Source organism: Eptatretus burgeri, chromosome 7, assembly GCF_056783735.1.
Source record: "Eptatretus burgeri isolate ZD-2024b chromosome 7, Ebu_testis_v1, whole genome shotgun sequence".
NCBI classification, from domain to species: Eukaryota; Metazoa; Chordata; class Myxini; order Myxiniformes; family Myxinidae; genus Eptatretus; species Eptatretus burgeri.
This window is the reverse complement of record NC_140967.1, coordinates 2,952,435-2,978,513: the sequence shown is the minus strand read 5'-3', so window position 1 is coordinate 2,978,513 and position 26,079 is coordinate 2,952,435. Positions and strand designations below refer to the sequence as shown.

The 26,079-nt window shown below is 46.6% G+C and overlaps 1 long non-coding RNA gene across 5 annotated transcripts in view; it reads left to right on the top strand.

Annotated features, from left to right (window-relative positions):
- Window positions 1-26,079, top strand: part of LOC147022559 (uncharacterized) — a 202,283-nt gene that overhangs the window by 134,920 nt on the left and 41,284 nt on the right. For 2 of the 5 annotated variants that reach the window (XR_015059783.1, XR_015059785.1), the window contains one exon: window positions 14,015-14,217. The exons of the other annotated variants lie outside the window; for them this stretch is intronic. This is a non-coding gene — a long non-coding RNA (uncharacterized LOC147022559). Of the gene's footprint in view, window positions 1-14,014; window positions 14,218-26,079 lie in introns of those variants that run through there. 5 annotated transcript variants of the gene reach the window in all.

Genomic DNA, 26,079 nt, shown 5'->3' with positions numbered 1-26,079 from the left:
CCACCGATTTGTGCACACAATATAAATCCCACCGGTTTGTGCACACATTATATATCCCACCGGTTTGTGCACACATTATATATCCCACCGGATTGTGCACACATTATATATCCCACCGGTTTGTGCACACGTGATACATCCCACCGGTTTGTGCACACATTATATATCCCACCGGATTGTGCACACATTATATATCCCACCGGTTTGTGCACACATTATATATCCCACCGGTTTGTGCACACATTATATATCCCACCGGTTTGTGCACACGTGATACATCCCACCGATTTGTGCACACATTATATATTCCACCGGTTTGTGCACACATTATATATCCCACCGGATTGTGCACACATTATATATCCCACCGGATTGTGCACACATTATATATCCCACCGGATTGTGCACACATTATATATCCCACCGGATTGTGCACACATTATATATCCCACCGGTTTGTGCACACATTATATATCCCACCGGTTTGTGCACACGTGATACATCCCACCGGTTTGTGCACACATTATATATCCCACCGGTTTGTGCACACGTGATACATCCCACCGGATTGTGCACACATTATATATCCCACTGGTTTGTGCGCACATTATATATCCCACCGGTTTGTGCACACATTATATATCCCACCGGTTTGTGCACACGTGATACATCCCACCGATTTGTGCACACATTATATATTCCACCGGTTTGTGCACACATTATATATCCCACCGGATTGTGCACACATTATATATCCCACCGGATTGTGCACACATTATATATCCCACCGGATTGTGCACACATTATATATCCCACCGGTTTGTGCACACATTATATATCCCACCGGTTTGTGCACACGTGATACATCCCACCGGTTTGTGCACACATTATATATCCCACCGGATTGTGCACACATTATATATCCCACTGGTTTGTGCGCACATTATATATCCCACCGGTTTGTGCACACATTATATATCCCACTGGTTTGTGCGCACATTATATATCCCACTGGTTTGTGCACACATTATATATCCCACCGGATTGTGCACACATTATATATCCCACCGGTTTGTGCACACATTATATATCCCACCGGATTGTGCACACATTATATATCCCACCGGTTTGTGCACACATTATATATCCCACCGGATTGTGCACACATTATATATCCCACCGGATTGTGCACACATTATATATCCCACCGGATTGTGCACACATTATATATCCCATCGGTTTGTGCACACATTATATATCCCACCGGATTGTGCACACATTATATATCCCATCGGTTTGTGCACACATTATATATCCCACTGGTTTGTGCGCACATTATATATCCCACTGGTTTGTGCACACATTATATATCCCACCGGTTTGTGCACACATTATATATCCCACCGGTTTGTGCACACATTATATATCCCACCGGATTGTGCACACATTATACATCCCACCGGATTGTGCACACATTATATATCCCACCGGATTGTGCACACATTATATATCCCACCGGTTTGTGCACACATTATATATCCCACCGGATTGTGCACACATTATATATCCCACCGGTTTGTGCACACATTATATATCCCACCGGATTGTGCACACATTATATATCCCACCGGATTGTGCACACATTATATATCCCACCGGATTGTGCACACATTATATATCCCACCGGATTGTGCACACATTATATATCCCATCGGTTTGTGCACACATTATATATCCCACTGGTTTGTGCGCACATTATATATCCCACCGGATTGTGCACACATTATATATCCCATTGGTTTGTGCACACATTATATATCCCACTGGTTTGTGCGCACATTATATATCCCACTGGTTTGTGCACACATTATATATCCCACCGGATTGTGCACACATTATATATCCCATCGGTTTGTGCACACATTATATATCCCACTGGTTTGTGCGCACATTATATATCCCACTGGTTTGTGCACACATTATATATCCCATCGGTTTGTGCACACATTATATATCCCATCGGTTTGTGCACACATTATATATCCCATCGGTTTGTGCACACATTATATATCCCACTGGTTTGTGCACACATTATATATCCCACCGGTTTGTGCACACATTATATATCCCACCGGATTGTGCACACATTATATATCCCACTGGTTTGTGCGCACATGATACATCCCACTGATTATTAGCTTTTCGAGGGTCCAATTTTTTTGACTCTATGACAGCAGGAACCTTTTTATAATAAAGCTTTTTCCCTATCTGACACACACACACACACACACACACACACACACACACACACACACACACACACACACACACACACACGCACACGCACACGCACACGCACACGCACACGCACACGCACACGCACACAGAGACTTTGAGACATGGGAGGGCTCCCTTTCCACCTTCTCTGAAACCTGCATATAAAACTATACAAACCATTGATTTTTTGATTGTACTTATTGTGGGTAAATACAATATATTGATGATTCTCATACCATGTGAAAATGGAGCCTTAGTGAACCATCTGCTTTGTGGTTAAGCTGCTATTATCAAAGTGCACAGCAGCATAGATAGCTAATCTGGGGACATCCTCATTCTTATCTCCCAGGAACCCAACAGGGTCGTTTATCTGTTGTCTCATTTCTGGCTTAATGCTGCTAAAAGAGGTCAAAGGTTAAAATGGCATGCCCTTTGGAATGAACGTTTATGAGAAAGTGATGAATTGCCAGCCACAGCCAAACTTGGAAAGCAGTGATATTGAATCACCATGGTGAGTTACCCTGGATGATTGATCCATGAGAAGAGACTCCTGTAATCCGGTGTAAGCATATCCGAGTACATGTTTCCTGGTTATTTTGCCATGGTGGGGGATACACTATACACAGTCGACCTTTTGATATAAACCATCATGTGCAGCCACACGACTTACCTGAATAACAAGCAAGGTTATGACGGTAAGTTGATGTCTTCGCACCTTATCCTTTGACGCGATCAAAATGTGGTTTTGGACAGGCGCTTGATCTTCACCTTGGCATCCCTTCAAGCGCCTGAAGGCATCTGACTCGAGAGCGCAGGCCGATGCGAGATCTGTTGCGTGAGGGTGAAAGTTTTTTTTTTTCACAATCCACTTCATCAAATGTCTATAAAGTCTTTTCACAGTCCACATCATCTAATCTGGCAGCCATAGTAGATTGAACAAAAATGTTTAATAAACTCTTCTTTTTTAACTGATTCATCAATCGATGTGAAACTTTACACGTATAATTTAGTAGTCATGGGGAATATATTATTATGTTTGTGGGGTAGATGGAGGAAAGTTGTTGTAATGGAAGGATTGTATCGTGTATCATGGTCCGTGGACGAGCAGGAGACATCTCGATGTAATTTAAGTGGGGAAAACTATCAGCTTAAGTTGTTACGTGTCACCACATGGGGGGTGGTGCTGTGTTAATTTGGGAGGGATTTAGGCTAATTTCTCCCAGTATGTGATTTCCTCCTGTGACCTTTTCCTACATTTTGGCATTGACAAAGCCGGCTATAAAAGAATTACGTTCTCATAGCAACATGAATAAAAGAGCCGAGCGTCCGAGCAGGCAAGAAACCCCGCCTTCCTGGCTTCGTACCAGCAAGTCACGCCCTCGAGGCTTGGGATTGGTCGGTGTGACGTGAGAAGGTGCAATGGAGACAAGAGGGCATGATCGGAGAGGAGATAGTTGGTGTGAGGAACGCGGTTGAGAGAGAGGGCCTCATTTTTGCTCTCCTCTCTGCACGCCGAAGTAGCAGCGCGATTCTCGTTGTTCGTGCTGGGGTGAATTTGTTTACTTGCTGAAACAAGATGCTAGCCATTATTGTTCGGCTGAGTCGTGAAGTTGTACGTTTATGAGGAGGGGGGGAGAGAGAGAGAGAGAGAGAGAGAGAGAGAGAGAGAGAGAGAGAGAGAGAGAGAGAGAGAGAGAGAGAGAGAGAGAGAGAGAGAGAGAGAGAGAGAGAGAGAGAGAGAGAGAGAGAGAGAGAGAGAGAGAGAGAGAGAGAGGTGTCTCTCAGTGACAACTCGGCGTTATCGCATTGCATGTTCAAGGAAGAAGGCGAGCTATGGTTGTGAGCGAACCCGGTGCGCTGCTTGGAACGGTGTGGCAAGTTTGTTCATGAAAAAAAGCTGCATGGCGGTTGGTGAGCCCTGGCATTGAATACCGCCACACAAATCACCTCATGCACGTTTCCCATGAAGAGAGCGGCTTGGCACCATTTTTGGGTGCGGTTTCCCACGCAGGACGATGTGGTTCGATCGCCAAGCTCCTAAGAGATCATCTCTGGACATAGCTAAGTGCCAGAATAAAGGGAAGGATTTTCTTTTATTTTATTTTCCCCCTTGTCTGTATCTGAGTGTGTGGAGACATCTCAAAATTATCTTCAGTTTACCTCATGTTTTTATTTTCACATGTTGATTTATTTCCATTATAAATATTTGAATTATGTTCATTTAAGCCTAATTGATTAAGATTGCTTGTGTCTGTCTATTCTTTGTGGGTTTGAGTAAAGCGCGTGTGCCTCCATCTGCTACGCATCCTTGCCTCCCTCCATCCCGTGCGTGCTATAATCTCTAAGGATCTCGGCTGTTCGCATCCAAGGGAAATCGTTCGGCTATCCGTCAAGGTCAGTGTTAACCGCCTTATCCACGACAACTGGGTCAAGGGTGGGAATTAACTTAACCGCTGTGGGCACGACAATATGTTTAAAGTTTCGTGGTAATCGGTCACATGGTCGAGCAGCCAGAATTATTTTTATTTTGACAAATCTGTTGTTTTTTTATATTAATTTTTATAATCCCATTCTGATTTCAGTTTTATAAATAGACCATCATCGGTCACTTGACTGATCAAAGCGAGGTTGTATCAAAGCAGGAGTCAGTGTACAGCCCAACCCCCTTCTCCCAACTCTCTGATCCACCACTCCTCTTTTGTTCTTCAACTCCTCAACCCACCTCCCTACGCCAATATCTACCCCCCCCACCAATCCGGAGAATGTTCTCCCCCCCCCACCTCCAATTATCTCTCACCCCAACCTCCAATTCTCTCTCCCCCCACTCAACCTCCAACTCTCCCCCCAACCTCCAACTCTCTCTCCCCCACTCAACCTCCAACTCTCCCCCCAACCTCCAACTCTCTCTCCCCCACTCAACCTCCAACTCTCCCCCCCCAACCTCCAACTCTCTCTCTCCCCCAACCTCCAACTCTCTCTCCCCCCCAACCTCCAACTCTCTCTTCCCCCACTCAACCTCCAACTCTCTCCTCTCCCCCCACCTGCAACTCTCTCCCCCAACTCTCAACTCTCTCCCCCACCCAACCTCCAACTATCTCCCCCTACCTCCAACTCTCCCACCCCCACCTCAAACTCTCTCCCACCACCCACCTCCAACCTCTTCCCATCCCCCTACCTCCATCTCCCACCCCAATTTTCTTCTCCACCCCCCAACAAAGTGGGGTTGTATCAAAACAGGGAGGGGGTGGTATACAACCCAATCCCCCTCTCCCCACTCTCTGGCCTCCACTCTTCCCCTCCGTCTTTGTTTTTCAACTCCTCAACAGCCCCTACTGCAATACCTCCCCACCTTGACCACAATAATTCTCTCCCTCCCCCCAACCCCAAGAACTTTGTCCCTCCCCCCAACCCAAATAACTCCCCCCATGACCCCAAGAACTCTCCCCCCACCTCCAACTCTCCCCCCCCAAACGCCAACTCTTGCACCCCCTCCAACCCCCTCTCGCATACTCCCCCAACCTCCAATTCTCTGACCCTGCACTCCTCCTCCCTCTGTTCTTCAACTCATCAACCTCCTCCACCCCAATATCTCCCCCCCTCCCCACCGACCACAATAATTCTCTTCCCCTCACCTAACCCCAAGAACTCTGTCCCTCCCCGACCCCAAAAACTCCCCCCCCCTCAACTTTCTTCCAACTCCCAATGCCACGTGTCTGATCAAAATGGGGTTGTATCAAAGTGGGATGGCTTGGGATGTGGTCATAACTTCCCACAGTTACAAAGTGACACGTCTAGTTGTTATTATTATTATTATTATCATTATTATTATTATTATCATACATTATGCTAAGCTGAGATTATGCCAGTAAAAGTTACAGTTTTTACACCAACAAAGGAAAATTAGGATCAGAGGTTGGAGTCAAAACACAGGTCATTGCACCGATAACTCTTTGCCCCTTGTTTTTCCATTGTGTGTTGAGATGTCATATGAAGTCAAGCTTCTGTGTGAGTGAGATAGTCCGATCGGTGACATGGCCGACCACCTTGTCCTGGCCATGCGTTGAGGGATCGGAGCCAGGGTTGAGGGATCAGAGCCAGGAGGAAAGTTAGGATCGGGGTGGAGGAACTGAAGGGGGCTCTTGAAATGCAAATGGCAGTTTGTTTAAACCTTTCTGTCAATCAATGACCTATAGTTGAGGCATCCTGTCCTGGCGTCTATCCCTCCATCTGGACTAACCACTTGGCTCTCACTGGCCTGAGATCACATATTCCAGAGGCAAGCTCCATCACCCATATTAAACAAAATTAAATTAAAGAACTTGGGTTGTTTTGGATTCTTCCCTATTAGTGGCTCCATCTTATAAGTGAGTTGATGCCTGTGATGAATCGTCACATGGTTTTGTTTTTAAAATTATTTAACAAGGTAAGTTTCATTAGATGATCGTTTTAGTGACGCTTTGCGAGGCCATTCTAGTGGTTTGGCCTAAACCGATCAGTGGGTTCATGAAACAGATCAATGTTTGAGTGACAGTGACACTTTGTGGTGAAATGTACTCAAGGTACCAGGTGAGGTGACCCTTCCAAAAAAAAATTCATTCACGCAGTCCAAGGCACTTTCACCCAGACAGTAATATAATGAAGAAATAGTCTTGCTCCTGAAGGTCACAGGTGATCTGAATTGATGGACAGGTGGAACAATGGATGAAATCAGTAGGACGATGATCGAGGTATGCTCACCACCGTGGGAAGCAAGGAGAACCTGATGTTTGAAGCGTTATCTTTTTGTCAGAGCAAAACAGAGAGGTTTGAAACCCTTCATCGGAGCAAAATGGTGCTTTGGCTCAGACGAAGGGTTGATGCCCGAAATGTCAGCTTCTCCTCGATTCCATTGGTAGTTAGAATACCTTAATCGGCGTCCTGTTGATTTCATCCACTTCCGACCTGGCAGATCAACTTAGGGTCGTTTTAAAAACGCAGTCACTGATGTGGAGGAAGATCATGACAGTTGACGGATGTCAAGAACTCCACCAACCTGATGCATTTGGACACAGAGCTCAGCAGCCACAGCTTCAAGTTGCTTCTGGTTCTTTGGACTTTGTGAAAAGAATGAATACAGCGAATCTATCAACAGGTGAAAATGGCTTGCCTCATTCACTGTCCAGACAGCGTCATGAGCAGCGAGGTGTAGTTTATGGTTCACGCAATGAATCATGATGACATCGAACTGTTCATCTTTCTTCGCACAACTGATGCTGCCCCCTAATACTTCCCATGCATCGATGCTGCTCCTTCAGTGTGTCTTCAGAGAAGGCGTACCAATTCAGGGTGGAAATCAGCTCACCTGCAATGCGATGCGAGCACCTGTTCACCTGTTCCCTCCCGACGTTAGCTCGACAACGTTAAAAGAAATAGTTACACGGTAAATGCTCAAATACAGTTCAAATATAAATTATGACATGAGAGATGTTGGAGGCAGATGTGCTTTCATCATTCAGGATACTCAACTTGTTGCTCGAATCAATTATCAAGTTGCGTGGTCAGAATGCGGCATTTTCACCATATCTCATCCATTGAGCTGCTGGAGCTGCCCGTTGATAACAATGATTGCTAACCGCTGCTGACGGCCATTTTAGTGGCAAAAATAAAAAAAATCCCGATGTTGAACACGTCCTCAACCATCTCTCGGACATGCATTTACCGATGATGTTGAAACTTGGCACAAAACCAACACATGATGGTATCCATATGCACATCATTTTGTTTTATAGAGATCAGATTCAAGATGGCCGACTGGCCGCCATGCCGCCATTTTGTTACATAAGTGTGTTCCTAACCATTTCTCAGACATGCATGGTCCGATTTTGTTCAAACTTGGCACAAGCACAGTATGTGATGGCATACACGTGCACCTCACTTTATTTTGCAATCTGATCAAAGATGGTCGACTGGTCGACTGGGCGGCCATTTTCGTTGTACATAAATATGGCCTGGCCCTTTAACTCCGCACAGCAAAATTACTAAATAGACGGGGGCTTTGATATTATATGTCTTTTTTACTTGCATTTCAAAACAAGGAGTTGATTTGAAACTATGCCGTTTATATTGATGTTAATTTGATTTGGGTGATGTCTACTGATAACTTGTGTCTGTTTTTGTGTTGTTGATCTTCATGCCCAGATCACGACTGCTACTGTAAACACAAACTACAAGGATTTGCAGGTCTTCTTAGCAAGACGATGTTGTTGGTGAATCGTAGGTTTGAGGTTAACCGAGGCCAAAGGTCAACAACTTAGGCGAGATTTCTAAAATCCTCAATTTTCATCCCATTGACTTGAAATGTGAAGAGGATTTGCACAGCAAGTCACTGAATTCAACCACCAATTATTTTGGAGGTCAACATAGGCCGAATTTCTAAAATTGACAGTTTTTATCCGATTGACTTGAAATTTGAAGAGGATTTCTATTTCAGGTCACTGAATTCAACCAACCAATTATTTTTGAGGTCATATTTGTTTTATGGATTTTGCAAGTATCGTGCTCTGCATGACGTCTTCTTATTTGTTTGTTTGTCTGTTTGTCTGTTTGTCTGTGCAGGATATCTCAAAAAGTTGTGGACGGATCCGGATGAAATTTGTGGACAGGTTCGGTGTGTGACAAGGACGAACTGATTAGATTTTGGTGAAGATCCGGATCTGACTAATAGAATATTGTTACGGGCCGGGGGTCGACCGCCAACTGACCGCTCTGAAAGGAGCCGCAAGTCGAGTCGGCCCGACCGATCGCCCGGAATATAGATCGCCGCCCGGATAAGTCCGAGTCGACGGGTCCTTGTACAAGAACCGAAATACGCCAATGGGCAGATCACGTGGGGTAGGGTTGATTGCCAATCTTCAATATACCTAAATACCCACGTGATCCAACTACCAGGGTATTCCACCCTCGACAGATCTCGTACGGAACAAACCGCCGAGGCGAGCCTGTCCCGTGCGCGATTCCGAGCGGCTTAATCGCTGAGAACCGTTGGTCCAAATGTCCCCCTTTTACGGCAAACCAACGGCTTTCTAACTCCCAACACACGAAATGCTCAGTCAATGAAAGAATCGACACGACGAGCTGAAAACATTTAACAATTGGGGTATTTATTAATAATAATAATGGGGAACTAGGGAAGCACGTAAGAGCAGAACTACACCGACTTTACGAAATGTGATGCAAACATTTACAGCACACAAAGCACTGAACAATTTCCTACTTATTAGACGGGCCCATGGACACACGTACGCACACACACACACCCAAGAAATGGTGGCAGAGGCCTTTAATAACGGGCTCCAGCTCGGAGGACAGGTGAGCTGAAACCCAGAGCCTATCTCGAACCGCTCCACCTCGTGTGGTCTTCAAGTTGTTCAGACCCGGGCTCCAGCGAGAGCGCGCTGGATCCAATCGCCGTGAGCCGCGATCCTTCCCGAGCTCCCGCGAATCCTCCCGCGCTTCTCAACACGTGCTGATGAGACGAGGCGCCGATCCTTCCCGTCGATGCGTCGCTTCCCCGAGGAACCACCTTCAAGAAGAGGCCGATGGAGTCGCACCAAGCCGGGAACCAAACGGAGAACAAAGAGCTCCACGGACCAAGAAGAAGAAGAAGAAGAAGAAGAAGAAGAAGAAGAAGAAGAAGAAGAAGAAGAAGAAGAAGAAGAAGAAGAAGAAGAAGAAGAAGAAGAAGAAGAAGAAGAAGAAGAAGACGAAGCCACCATTCGCAGCTCGAGCTAAGCAACCGGCTCAACTTTCTTCCAAAACAAAACAGCTTGAAGCAAAAAGCTCTCCCGAGCCAAGCAGAAGCCAAAGCTCACTGAACCACCAAAGCAAAAAGCCTCCAAAAAGCCTCCTCCCGAGCCAGGCCGCAGCCGAAGCTCACTGAGCCAGCCGAAGCAAAAAGCTTCCAAAGGCCTCAACCCTAACCCAAGCCAAGCAGGACCTGAAGGTCTGCTGAACGACTACTCTCTGCCGAAGCAAAAAGCTTACTACTCAAGAACAAAGGATCTCGTCCTTATCCTTCTCCACCCCCCTCCCCCGCGCCCGGCGTGACAACTTGCCCTCGTGATCCATCCCCCCGCTCAACCACGGGTGGGAGGGAGTTGTTGACATCATGAATCACGGGACGGCAGGGTTCTTCTTCCTCTTCGCAGAAGAGGGGGAGGGATGTCTCCATTGCTCGTTCCCCAACTATTAAATCGATCCGCAGCGCATCTAATCGATTTCTGAACATTTAAACAATGCAAGGTGAGCTATCTAGTGAGAAAGCACTTATCGACAGAGCTGACTAAAGGAACCTGAATGTTGTGTGCAATCGAATTCCAAATTCGTAACAACATTTTAAGTGATTCTTCACCATTGAGAGATGGGGCTAAACCGATATATAACATGATATCTCAAAAAGTTGTGGACGGATTTGGACGATACTTGGTCGACATGTTGGGTGTGTGCCCACGACAAATTGTTTCGATTTTGGTGAAGATCCTGATCAGGATCCGGATCCGACTACTGTAATTTTAAAAGTGATCCTTCACCATTGAGAGATAGGGCTCAAAATGATATATAACATGATATTTCAAGCATGTATCGGGCCCGATATGTTCTCGTAGAGCAGGAATTACATGGCCGAGGTTTGCGCTCTCCCGAGTGCCCTTCTGGTTTTGTTCTGATTTTCTTGTGTCATTATGAATTTTGCTCGATTCTGTGTTTGTTGTTATTTGTTTGCCTTTTACTCCATTTACTTCCATTTCAAGTAAGAGAAATGTATTTTTGTAATTTGAAGGAAATTAACTGGATCGTAAACTCAACATCACTTCATCATGATTACATTGATAACTTGGATGGGGGAAGATAAGAGGTGGTGGTGAACTGCTGTTTTGAAGGTTTGGATGGAGGAGTGGGGTTGAAGAGAGTGTGGGAGTTTGTTCCAGAGGCAGGAAAAAAGAGGAATGAAAGAGTGAAGGTGAGCAGTGTTTCTTGATTTTGGCAGTTTCTCCAGAAGGGATTTTTTGGCAGACCTTGACCACCCTGCGGGAATATAGAGGGTATAGAATACAGACAGAGCGGGGTGGGGCGGAGAGGAGACGATAGAAGATAAAAAACCACTGACCTGCCTGCGGTGAGTGATTGAGAGACCCAAAGACTCAGCCTCATCGCAGGAGGTACCAATGATCCTAAATGCCTTGATTTCCACAGCGTGAAGCCGAGAAAGGTGAGAGGCAGGTGGTGGTGAGAAACTGTTTTGAAGGCCTGGATGGAAGAATGGGATTGAACAGAGTGAGGGAGTTTATTCCAAAGGTGGGAAAAAAGAGGAATGGAAGAGTGAAGGTGAGCAGTGATTCGTGATTTTGGTAGTTTTACCAGAAGGGGGTTGCTGGTGGACCTTGAGAGCCGTGTGGAAATATGGTGGGGACAAATCGCAGACAGATCAGGGTGGGGGGGGGAGGGCTAGACCGGACTGGAGACAGTGGAAGACAAAGACCACCGACCTGCCTGCGGTGAGAGAGTGAGAGGCCCAAAGACTCAGCCTCATTGTGGGAGATACCGATGATCCAAAATGCCTTGGTTTCTACTGTATGAATCCGAGAAAGGTGGGAGGCAGGAGCACCAGCCCAGAGGAGAGAGCAGTACTCCATCAGGCTGCGGACGAAAGCTTTGTATGTGGTCAGGAGCTCAGGAGGGCCGAGGAAGGACTTTGCACGACGGAGGATTCCCAGTCGGCGACTGGCTTTGGAGGCAAGGTTGGAAATGTCGCTTTCCCAGGAAAGATCATGGCAGACAGTGAGACCCAGAAGCTTGAAAGAAAGGACTTCTTCCAGAGAATTGCTGAGAAAGTATATAGGGGGGGGGTTGGTTTTGGTTTTATATAGGTTTATTACTTACGAAATCTAAACATTTCGTAAGTATATTGATGACTTCCGTCATCTGTTTGTGTGTTTGTTTGTGTGTGTGTGTTTGTTTGTAGGCACGATAACTCGAGCACGGAAGAAGCTACCAATGTCAAATTACACCACGTGATTCAGGAGGTTGCTGGCTAGTGCTGATTAGATTTTGGTCAAAATCGGTCAAGGTCACAGTGAGGTCAAACATTCGATTTTTGATGGTTTGGTACAGAGTCATCGTAGAAACTTCTGGTTTGCGTCGCTACCATCTCAAGAGACAGCTTTTATTAGACAAGGTCAGAGGTCAAGTTGACGATTTCGTACCAGTCTATGACTGCTTGTTTATTTTATCAACCAAACATCTAATCAATATGTATTGAGTCATTGCATTGACGTTACTTCAGCAAATCGAATGGTTTTGATCTCCATGTAAAGATAGTTGTTGGTTGGATGAAGGAAAAACATCTCAAAGGTTGATATGATATGATGTTAGCATACGAGACGTCCCAAATGATTGAAATGTTAGAAATTTGGAATGCAGGCTTATACATGAATAATTTTTCCCCAGTATTTCATGGTATTCCCCCTCCCCCCAGTCTTCCCCAGCATTGAACTTTGTTTCATTTCCTGGTCTATTGACGGAAAGTCAAAAAGAATCAGTGAATCGACATTTTCTGAGCAAATACTCCAAGACTAACTGCAACTTTGTATTGAAAAACAATGTAGATGAAATTAAAAAAATCAAAAATATAAATAAATAAATACACATTCCTTTTTTTGGTTTTCTTCAAATAACATTAAACAAATTTTTTTTTTTTTTTTTGCAAATATTGTCCATGAGCCTAAACATCTATCTATATATTACTAAAACTCTCATCTTGTATGTATGTATGTTCCTGAAATACAGCCAAAACGGTACAGAAAAGCACAACAATTTTAGGGCCACATTACTCACCATTCGCCTGCGGTGTGCAGTATCAAGTTTCGTTCAAATCGGGCAACAAAAAAAATTATTAAAAAATCAATTCCCGATTCAGTCAAGTACTCTTCGGGAGAATTTGATCAATGCAAACAACCTCAGCGGTATAGTTCGCTGGGAGCTATCTTTTTTATCTCAAAATTATTTTTTTCATCAACCGCTGTCACAACGGCAACCCCACGGGTTCACGGGTCGTCTCGTATATTACTAAAACTCTCATCCTATATGTATATATATATATATATATGTATATATATATATATATATATATATTTTTTTTTTTTCCCGAAATACAGCCAAAACGGTACACGGTCGCGCAAAAATTTTAGGGCCACCTTACTCACCATTCTCCTGCGGTGTGCAGCATCAAGATTCGTTCAAATCGGGCAATGAAAAAATTATTTAAAAATCAATTCCCCATTCAGTCAAGTACTCTTTGGAAGAATTTGATCAATGCAAACAATCTCAGCGGTATAGTTCGCTGGAGCTATCTTTTTTTTTCTTGAAATGATTTTTTTCATCAACCGCTGAAACAACGGGAACACAACCGGTTCACGGGTCGTCTAGTTGTACATAAAAGCATAATAATAACAATAAAAATAGGGATAGAAAGAACAATATATTTTGCAAGTTAACTAAATTTGAGTTCCTGGGTCCATTGGACCCGTATTATATAAAGTGGTTGATATTTTTATCCATGTACTCTTGGGTAACCCACCCTTCTCTCCTGTCCTCCTCGACCCACCCTTCTCTCCCGTCCTCCTCGACCCACCCTTCTCTCCCGTCCTCCCCGACCCACCCTTCTCTTTTGTCCCCTTCAATGCACCCTTCTCCTACCTCCCAGCTCAAACATCACAAACCAGAAGCATCACACACCCCCACCGTAACTTAAAACGAAAGCCAAGCCATCTGCCACCTTAACCCTTCATGAAGAAACGTTTGCATTATCGATTCCAGGTTTTTGTCGCATTTTTATTTCCAAATTGTGACTCCCTTGCTCCAGTTCACGGAGGCACTTTGTGAAGCTGTTGTCTGAAATAAAAAGTCACTCGAATAAACCACTCTCCAAAAGGACTCTCTTTGCTTGTGGGGACCAGCCGAGACGTGACTGGGAACCAAAGACCTTTGAATTCCAGACAGTAAGTCACCACCATCAGAACTTGGCACCAGGCCAAGGCTCTGGATGGAACTTGGCAGAGAGTGTGACCTTCTGATCTCAGCTGCATTTACGTCACCTCTATGTCATGGTGCTCAGACAGAGAGCCAGGCCAGGAATACCCTCTCTCTCCATTGCTCAAAGCATGATCACTCAGTGGTCTTGGTAAACAGGTATTTGGGTCCACTTGCCATGAATGTAGAGAGGTCTCGAGCTCCCCTGCTGAGTCATCATTTTGTGCAGGTTCACAGTTACACTGCTGGACCGTCAAGACAATACACAATCAATTGCAGTTTATACTCTACCTTTTATCTTATTACATCACAACCGATTTGTGAAGAGCATTTCATAAAGGCAAACTCGTTTTTCAGCATTGTCCATCACTGTATGCCATGCAGGGCGATGCTGAGGAACACCAACGACTCGTGCTTATGATGTAGTGACGTCATGAGATACCGTACGTAATAAGCTCCCTGGACTGCCAAATATGATGAAATCGTAAAATGAAACATAATACACTGTAATGTATTCTTTAGTCAAAGAGGAGGATTCTGAAGTGGGAACAACAGGTTTATTCCCGGCCACGGGCACAACACAGCACAGCATCGGGATATGGGAGGGTCACATGACTCTTGTTAACCATGCCCCGGTGCACACGTTAGCATAACTACTGCATGCATTAGCATAACTACTGATACATCTCATCTCCCCCCCCCCCCCAACTCCTTTTAAAATATTTATTACAAATCAAGATGCCCAGGAGGCTTACATACACGAGCTTATATCCTCAGGGCTAGTGGAGGGCTTGCAACTGCTGTGGGTTTCTCAATAAGGGGTTCAGGGTTGGGAAGGAGTTCAGGTACATTGATGGGTGAAAAGCTTTCATGAGGAAACACCTCAGTTTCAAACGCAGGTGGTGTTGATACAGGAGTGGGTGACAAAGGTACCTGAGCCGGTTCATTGTTTGGCTCCCCATGACGTAACCTGAGTTGGTGAACATGTTTACGCATACATCTACCATCACATAACTTCACAAGAAACATCATTTCACTGATGTTATCGATAATGATGCCAGGTAACCACTTGGTTCCACATCCGGTGTTCAACACGTATACAGGACCATTGATCGTTTGGTCGTGATTACGTTTCTGTTGATACTTGTTATTCTCGACCTAGACCGTTACATCCGGGTACACCAATGATAACCATGTTGTTAATTCACGACCCATCAGAAGCTTGGCAGGTGAGCAACCGATGGTTTGATGTGATCTGGTGTGGTAGTTGAGCAACACACGAGCTCGATGAGATTGAATGGAGCCTTCCTTGACGCAGCTTAGACCATTCTTGATGATCTGAACAGCATGTTCGGCTTGGCCATTACTGGCAGGTTTGTCGGGAGCAGATGTGTCGTGCTTAATCCCATTCCATTATCTGATACAATGGAGTTTGGAATACCATATTGTGCGAACATTGTACGTAGAGCTTCCATTATTACTGCAGAGGATGAGGATGGCACCACAAGAGCTTCAATTCATTTGGAGTGGGAATCAACTACGATAAGGAAAAGTCTCTCTTGAAATGGACCAGCATGGCTGATGTGTAGTCTGGACCATGGCTTCGATGGCCATGACCACATGGCCAATGGAGACTGTGGCGGTGTTTTGGCATGGGCTTGACAAGTGCAACAATGGCGTGCACTGGACTCAATGTCACCGTCCAGACCAGGCCACCAAACATGGGCTCAGGCAATAGCCTTCATGGTGACTGCCTCGATGACCATTGTGGAGTTCACTAGTAATTTTCCCACAGAGTTTCGGCGGAATTATCACTCGGCTACCCCAAAGCAGGCAGTTTGCATCAATAGAGATCCCATTCTTCCGGCTGAGGTACGGTTAACCCCCTTCCGGAAGTGATGCCTAATCACCTGGCATAACACAGCGTTTAATTTATGACATATCTGGAGTGCTATTGGTAGCACAAGCAATCTGCTTAGCTGTTACAGGCGCCTCATGTTGAATGACGTTAGCCATGAGATGAATGATATCGCCAGATTGTGGAGGTTCTGGGATGGTTACGGAAGTGGCAAGTGGCTGAGCACGTCGGCACAGTACATTTAGTAAACTTTAGCCCGGGCAGTAAACCAATGAATAGTCATAACCGGCAAGGGTCAACGCTCAACGTTGTATATGACCAGATGATGGGGGTAGAATTGCTCTGGTTTCTCCCAGGAGACCTAACAAGGATTTGTGATCAGTCTCAATGGTAATATGTCTTCCAAAGACATATTGGTGCATCTTTAAGGTGCCACACACACACACACACACACACACACACACACACACACACACACACACACACACACACACACACACACACACACACACACACACACACACACACACACACACACACACACACACACACACACACACACACACACACACACACACACACACACACACACACACGCTCACGCCTCTCGTTCTACTTGAGCATAGCGACGTTCAGTGACAGATAGGGTTCATGGTGCATACACAACAGGCTGGTGATTACTGGTTCCATTTGTTTGCAACAACGCACACCCGATGCCATATGAAGAGCTATCACAACTGAGAATAAGTTCCTTGGATGGGTCGTAATGGTGAAGAAGACAACATGGTATTAGCGGCCTTGAACGCTCTTGTTTGGGAAGCTTCCCCTTTCCAGACAACACTTTTCCTGAGAAGATGTAGAGGCTCGACAGTTGTGCTGAGTTGAGGCAGGAAATTACCAAAGTAGGTCAATATACCCAGGAACGCACGAAGTTCTGAAATGTTTTGTGGCATTGGTGCATTCGTAATTGCTTCAACTTTGCTCGGAGAGGGCAAAATGCCTCGACAGGAGATTTCATGACCCAGGTATTCAACTTCACGTGCCATGAAGGTACACTTCTCACGCCTTCGGCGTAACCCAGCTTGTGACAGTCGATTGAGGAATTCGTTTAGGTTCTCGAGGTGTTCATGTTGTGACTTTCCAGTCACTCGTATGTCATCCTGAAATATGACTGTCTTTGGTACAGTTTTCAATGATTTCTCCATCTTGCGTTGGAAGATTGGTGCAGCAGAGAATATTATATGCCAAATGGGCATCTGTTGTACATGTCGAGTCCTCGATGAGTGTTGATGCATGTTTAGGGCTTGGAATCATCATCCAGTTCCATTTGAGCATAGGCATTGGTCAAGTCAAGCTTAGTGAATGTCTGGCCACCCATGAGAGTGGTGAACAGATCCTCTGCTTTGGGCAAAGCTTTGACTAGCCATCCAGCTTTGGGCCATCCAACTTTGAAGAGCAGTTGATCGTTGTTTTGTAGTGCCCACAAATGTGCACTGTTCCATCTGCTTTGAGTATTGGAATGATTGGTGCTGCCCAGTCGGAGTACTCGACTGGTGAGATGATGGCCTCATTCTGCAGACGGTCAAGCTCACATTCAACGATTGATCGCATCATCTGGGGCACAGGTCGAGCTTTATGGAACAATGGCTGAGCATCTGCAGAAACATGAATCCTCACTTTGGGCCCTGAAAAGGTGCCAACACCATCACTGAAGAGGCCAGGGTATTTGTTGAGCACGGTATCGTATCCAGCATCACAGTTGGAGACTGTTTACATCACTCCAATTACGCCTGATTATTCGTAACCAATCTCGGCCTAAGAGGGTTGGTCCTTCTGCACACACGATCAGTAGTGGTAGGCCTTGAGTGCTGTTTCCATATCCCACAGTTACGTTTGCTGAGCCAACTACAGGAACCACCTCCTTCATGTAACTTCTCAAGTCAGTCGATACAGGCCGGAGTGCAGGACTCTTTCTCAGAGGGTAGATGGAGGTGAACTTGCTCTCGCTCATAATTGATCTGGAAGCGCCGGTATCAACTTCCATCCTCACCGGGATCTTATCGATTGTTACATCAACTATAATTGGAGTATCAGAGCTCTTTGTTCCAACAGAGAAAATCTCACAAAGTTACTCACTTGACTCTCGGCTGCAGGCACACAAGAGTGTGCTCTGTGACCTTCATCCGCTGTATCAGGGTTCACCCCAATGTGATAAGCAGGAGACACGTTCTTCAACTTCCCCGCTTTCCACAGTTGTCACAGGTATCATTCCTGTTCCGACATTGGAAAGCTTGATGGTTACCACCACAACGCCAACAAGTTACCCCAACTTTCCGAGTAGATTCAGAAATGTCAGGAGGTGGAGATGAATTTGGTGGCTTGCTAAAACACTTTTGCATGCAGCCAAAGGTTACCTTGTTAACCGATGGGTCCTGCTGAATAACTTTTGACTTGTTCGAGATCACACGCAGGCTCTCTGCAGTTTGCATACACGCAGTGGCTATTTCCATGACTTTAGCCAAATTGGGGTCAGATTCACGAAGGAGTTTCCGCAGAATTGAGTCATCATTGATGCCTATTATAAAGAAATCATGTAACATCTCTCCGAGTTTATCTGGAAACTCACAATGTTCGGCGAGTCGGTGTAAATCAGCCACAAACTCGGATGCTGACTGACCATCTTGATGATGGTGGGTATAGAATGTATATCTCGAGACCATCTTACCCGGTTTAGGGTGATCTTGTCTTTTCACGAGATTGACGGGCTCTTCATATGACTTGTCAGAAGGTTTGGCTGGGGCAAGAAGATCTTTGATGGGGCTGTACGTCGGGGCGCCGCATTCGGTTAGGAATACAGCTCGCCACCTTTCAGCGTCCTCATCGGAGTCCATTTTGTTTGCCACGAAGTACTGCTCCAGACGATCGGTCTGGTCTTCCAAATCATCCCCCACTGCGTATTCTTGCAATATGCCGATGCATGAAGAAATCCTCGTTGCCACTGTAATGTATTCAATAGACAGGGACGAAGGCTCTGAAGTGGGAACAACAGGTTTTATTCGGACATGAGCAGAACACCGCACAGCACCGGAACATGGGCGGGTTACATGACTCCTCTTAACCACACCCGGTGCACCCATTACATGTATTATATGCATGCATTATCATAAACTACTGATACTGTTACAGATCTGGCAGCCATATTGCACACAAGACAGACAGCAGTCCCTAAGCTTAGTTATTTCGATAAGTATGTGTTTATAGTTAGAATCCCCCCTTTGTCTAATGGGAATTACATGTGTGCACTACGAATTATTGTATAGTCAGGTTTTTACATCCTCTACATCACCAACTACAATAACAACACTGACACCATTGCCCACGTGTGTTCGACCATGTACGTGGGCGGAGATTTTCATCGCCTCAGCTCCGACTCCACCCCTTGTCCAGTCCCGCACAGAGGGTGACTTTCCCACGACACCGCAGCCAATGAGCGGAGGGCGAGCACCACACGCGCACCCCAGCCAATTGGGAGGCCGCCACGAGTCTCCTGACAACCCACCGTCCAATCAGGAGGCGAGTGGTGGGGAGAAGAAGCCCCTCCCTCCTTAAAAGAAGAGTAGAGTGGTTGTCTGGAGGAGAGTGGGGTAGACAAGGATCGTGGAGATTGCGTTCAGCAGACGGTGATCGTGGCGATTGCGGCGTGGTCTGTGGTTGTCGAAGAGCGGTCTGAGACACTGGTGATCGTGGTTGAGCGGCCTCGTTCGTGGGCCGTGGACTTCGGGTCATGGGTTCGGGTCCCACGTGGTGGTTTCGGACTCGGTGTGGCCGCACGAAGCGGACAGGTACCCCGGCCCGGCCTGACCGAGATGGACCCACGGGTCCAGTTCTTTTGGGTGTGTGTGTGTGTGTGTGTGTGTGTGTGTGTGTGTGTGTGTGTGTGTGTGTGTGTGTGTCCGTGGGCCCAGTCTGTTAAGTAGAATTGTGTAAGTGCTTTCCTTTGCTTGTAAATTACCTTTCTTTTATTCGGTTAACTCTGCCTTCTTGTGTGCTCCCCTGCCCCATTATAAATAAATACCCCTTTTGTTAAATGTTCCAGCTCGTTTCTGTGTTTCTTTCATTGGCTTGGCATGGCGTGTATTGAGAAATAGAGAGGCCGTTCGGGCCGGTAAATTGTTCATTTGGACCGACAGGCCTTGGTAACCTCCGCCCGGATTACACACGGTTCGGGCACGGTAACGGCTCGTTCCGCTCGAGGTCCGTCGAGGGTGTGAATTCCCCGGTAGCTCTGTCCGCATGGGTACTGAGGTATATTGAAGTTTGGCAATTGACCCTACCCCATGCGGTCGAATTATTGGCGATTCATGGACTTTAAGGGACCCGTGCCTTTCGGACTTATCCAAAAGGCCCGACCTCAATTCCGGTGTGTTCGGTGGAGCCGACTCTACTGCTCCCTCTAGCGGTCGTGCTCGCCACCGATATCCTGCCCCGCAACAATACATCTCAGTTATGCCACAACTTACACTGCTCAACATAGACTTCCGGCTAAGCAGGGTTATGCTTCGTGGTTTCTGCGATGATACCTTTTTGAGTCCCCAAAATAGGTATTTGCTCTCTTCTCCGAAACTACACACAAAATTTAAATAAAACTTGACCACAACCTTCATCACCCGTGATGTACCAAAGTTTGTTCACGGCATTAAGAAAAGAAAAAAATCTGGGTCAAAGGGGGTCTGCGGGGGGGGGGGGGTGGGTGGTTGAGTAACTGCTGCTTATGATCCAGGTGAGCTTCTGGACACAGTCCTATTTTTATTTCAGCATCCTTGGGATATCCCCCGAGCGTGCCAGGTGTCTCATCCCACTCGTCCCCCAATGATGTCACCTTTGTTTTCATGAGGATGTGTTGTCTGGTGTTGGTGTGGTGCAAACATGATGGGCCGAACGGCCTCCTCCCGTGTCGAGTTTCCTCGTCCCTCCGTTTACACCATGCGACAGTGATTGTACTCCATGAAGGCTGCATTCGCATGTGTGAGATTGCTTTGCAAAGCCGATTCAAAGTGGCCCCTTGGAAGAAGAAAACATCGCAACCCACAAGCAATCCGACGCCCCGCCTCAAGGCATGAGGATCCTGATCATCCTCATGGCGGACCCCGTGGACCCCGACACGTCTCGCACACTAGCAATCCATTAGCACCTGCCAGGAAGGGAGAAAATGAGAGAGCCACAGCTTCTGCCTCAGCAGCCAATGTGACAAACCTGAAGCAGTTGTTTGGACATGGACAACATTGTCCTGCAGACAGTTTCAGTGAAAGGTTCACAAAGGTTGTAACAACATTGAGTTTTCTTGTGAGCTGAGAAACCTCGAGTTGATCATTTTGTTTGGGATAAAACGATATACCCACGTGATGACACGATGCATGCCTTGGAAAATCAAATCCCCTTCGGCCCTTCCGGTCTACTGTCTACCGACTACCGTGCCATGTAACCTCACTGTGGAATCAACACAGGCCTTCCGGGCTGCTGTGTACCGACTATGACTACCGTGCCAGGTAACCTCACTGTGGAATCAACACAGGCCTTCCGGGCTGCTGTGTACCGACTATGACTACCGTGCCATGTAACCTCCCTGTGGAATCAACACAGGCCTTCCGGGCTGCTGTGTACCGACTATGACTACCGTGCCAGGTAACCTCACTGTGGAATCAACACAGGCCTTCCGGGCTGCTGTGTACCGACTATGACTACCGTGCCAGGTAACCTCCCTGTGGAATCAACACAGGCCTTCCGGGCTGCTGTGTACCGACTATGACTACCGTGCCATGTAACCTCCCTGTGGAATCAACACAGGCCTTCCGGGCTGCTGTGTACCGACTATGACTACCGTGCCATGTAACCTCCCTGTGGAATCAACACAGGCCTTCCGGGCTGCTGTGTACCGACTATGACTACCGTGCCAGGTAACCTCCCTGTGGAATCAACACAGGCCTTCCGGGCTGCTGTGTACCGACTATGACTACCGTGCCAGGTAACCTCCCTGTGGAATCAACACAGGCCTTCCTGTCTGGTTACAGGTCCCGCAGCGAGGGTGAAGAGTCCCAAAAAGGTCGATTTGATGGACACACAGCTCAGCTCGTCAGTCTGAGCATCACAAGCCCCCTCCCCTCAGGCTTCTCCTCCTAGGCCTTTTGCCCTTACCCTGACCTTTCTCAAAACTCTCGACCACAGACAGTGACAGACAAATTTCCATTTGAAATGGTCGCCCGATGTTTGACAGGGTCCAGCACCTCCCCTCCCCGCCCCCCCCCAACTCAGTGCCACCATTTCTGTCCTTCACTTCCAGTCAGTCGCACTCGCCCCACCCCACCATAACATCCCCCATTGGGAATTGGGTTGTAGGGCCGCCTGTCCGGCCTCGGCCTCATGTTTCATCATAAATTAACGAGAATGAAGAATGGTCTCTTTTTCTGTTTGGGGACCTCGGGTCGAAGAGGCTTGGGACAGACGATAGGCCCCGATACGATCGTTCCACACACTCTCTCCTTTTGGCCGTGAATCAAAGGAGCAGAGAAAACTGAGCGTTTCGAACTCCTGGCACTCACAATGAACATGAAGATGAGATCCTTACCCCTCGAGCTCGATCGACCCAGGGTTGGGGGGAGGGGAGGGGGATGGGGGGGGCTCTTTCGGTTTAAAACACCCAAACAATCTTGGCTGGAAATTTATCCTTCCTCGAAATCTTCGTGAAAAAATAGAGGGGGAGGGGGAGAGGGTGGTAATGGAATGGTAGGGGGAGGTGACTCCCCCTCGACTTCGTTACACGAGTGCCCATCCCCCCCACCCCACATTGCGCTCCCTCTAAGCATCCGATGGATTGGAAGACAAGTAAAGGAGAAGGAAGTCAAGGAGGTTGAGAATGCTGGGGGCTGCCAAGACCGGGCATATGATCGTGCTGATGCGATGGCCGATGTGGATTTGCGTGTGGCGGGGGGGGGGATGGTCATGGGGGGGTGGTGGAGGGAACGTGCTTGGAATTTTTTCGCGGTACGAAAATAAGCACAACCTTGTTGCAGCTGTTTAAGGAAGTGAAAAGGTTAACGAGTCGTCCTTCTGTCATTCCCATCAAACACTGAAACTCCCCGAGACACAACCCGATGGGTGTACACCCCGACACACGACCCGATGGGAGTACACCCCGACACACGACCCGATGGGAGTACACTGCGACACACGACCCGATGGGAGTACTCCCCTACACACGACCCCATGGAAGTACACCCCGACACACGACCCGATGGGAGTACACTGCGACACACGACCCGATGGGAGTACCCCCCTACACACGACCCCATGGAAGTACACCCCGATACACGACCCCATGGGAGTACACCCCGACACACGACCCCATGGGAGTACTCCCCTACACACGACCCCATGGAAGTACACCCCGATACACGACCCCATGGGAGTACACCCCGACACACGACCCCATGGGAGTACTCCCCTACACACGACCCCATGGAAGTACACCCCGATACACGACCCCATGGGAGTACACCCCGACACACGACCCCATGGGAGTACTCCCCTACACACGACCCCATGGAAGTACACCCCGACACACGACCCCATGGGAGTACACCCCGATACACGACCCCATGGAAGTACACTGCGACACACGACCCGATGGGAGTACACCCCGATACACGACCCCATGGGAGTACACCCCGACACACAACACACCTCCGCCAGGCTGAACACTTCAAGTTTCATATTCCACTGATAGGCCAGATGTGGATTCGTACCTGAACCAAAATGTAATCGGCTTGTTATCGTCACCTAACCAACTAATCTACCTGGTTTTGTCACAACTAGTCCACAGTGTTTTGAGATATCGTTCCATATCTTGTTTTGGGCCCCATCTCTCAACGGTGAAGAATCACTTGGAAAAATTCTCGGATCCGCATCCAGATCTTCACCCAAACCGAATCATTTCGTCCTCGTCAGCAACCCAACATGTCCACCAAGTTTAGTCCGAATCCGTGTACAACTTTTCGAGATATCGTGTTCACAGACAGACAGACAGACAGACAGACAGGTGTGAAAACATAACGTCCGTCCATCTACCTTTGGTGGTGAACCTCCGGAGGTGAAGAGAAATCCCACGCGACCTCTTCCTCAATTTGCACCTCCTTGTGTTGCTTCAGGTTCAAAAGAGAACAGATCCACGATTCCAGGGAAAACGTACTCTATTAGCCCGTACGTGACCCGCACCCTTTGCAGCATGTACGTTATTTAGTCCTTGGTTTACACATGAAGGCGTTCCGTGCACGTTATTTCGGTAATTCGTACATTGTTTACCGACTCTCACTCGCCCCACGAATCGAGGGTTTCAATGAAACACGAATGAATACACACAGCACTGATCACACATCACGATCAGTGATTGTCCGATTGATCGCAAAATGATTCCACCACCCGATCGGGAACAAAACGAAGCTTCCCCTTATTGAGTTGAGAAATAAACCGTTTTGACGTTGCTGTTGCTCCGAAGACTCACTATTGTAGAGATCAAGTTATTAAAGAGACACATCGATTGATTCCTGCATTTCAAGGTGGCATTAATGGCCGAGAAACGAGCGATGGGAAGTAACAGATGTGGAGCTTTGTCATGCATGTTACTCTTCAAGTTCAGCTTCGACAGTCTGAGCCAAAACCAAATTACGTGCCAACTCGGGCATCGACTTCCATGGAGCCACGAAACGACTCCACGATTTCCTTTTCCAAGCCATCCTGCACGGTCCGAGTCCGCTTTGAAACACAGCAACAATCCAATGCATGGCCACGATTCACCACCCAACCCCCCACACCCCTGTACGAGCACTCTTCCAAGCTCTCCCCATTTACACTCTCCCCATCTAACAATGCACAGCCCCGAGCCCTCCATCTATGTAACCACGCTCGCCATTTATGGAAGCTCACCCCACATGCACTCTCGAGCCCTTCCCCGCACGCACCAACAAGCCGAGGGACTGAACATGATTATTATCATTATTGTTGGCATTCACCTTGTCCATGTTATCCACATTCATATGATCATTCACATTGTCCGTTTTATCTACATTTATACGATCATTCACATTGTCCATTTTATCCACATTCATATGATCATTCACATTGTCCGTTTTATCTACATTTATACGATCATTCACATTGTCCATTTTATCCACATTCATATGATCATTCACATTGTGTCAACGTTATCCAATTCATATTATCATTCATATTGTCCATGTTATCCACATTCATAAAATTATCATTCACATTGTCCATGTTATCCACATTCATATTATCATTCACGTTGTGCATGTTATTCACATTCATATTATCATACACCTTATCCACATTCATATTTTCATTCACATTGTCCATGTTATCCACATTCATATAATCATTCACATTGTCCATTTTATCCACATTCATATGATCATTCACATTGTGTCAACGTTATCCAATTCATATTATCATTCATATTGTCCATGTTATCCACATTCATAAAATTATCATTCATATTGTCCATGTTATCCACATTCATATTAGCACCCATTGTCCATGTTATCCACATTCATATCATCATTCACATTGTTCATGTTATCCACATTTATATTATCATTCACATTGTCCATGTTATCCACATTCGTATTATCATTCACATTTTCCATGTGATCCACATTCATATGATCATTCATCTTGTCCATATTCACGTTTTCCATGTTATCCACAATCATAACAATCACATTAACCACATCATATGAATTCACCTTATCTACATTCGTATTATCACTTCAGCTTTCTTGTTAATTCCTGAGCAAGTGCAAATTGCTTTG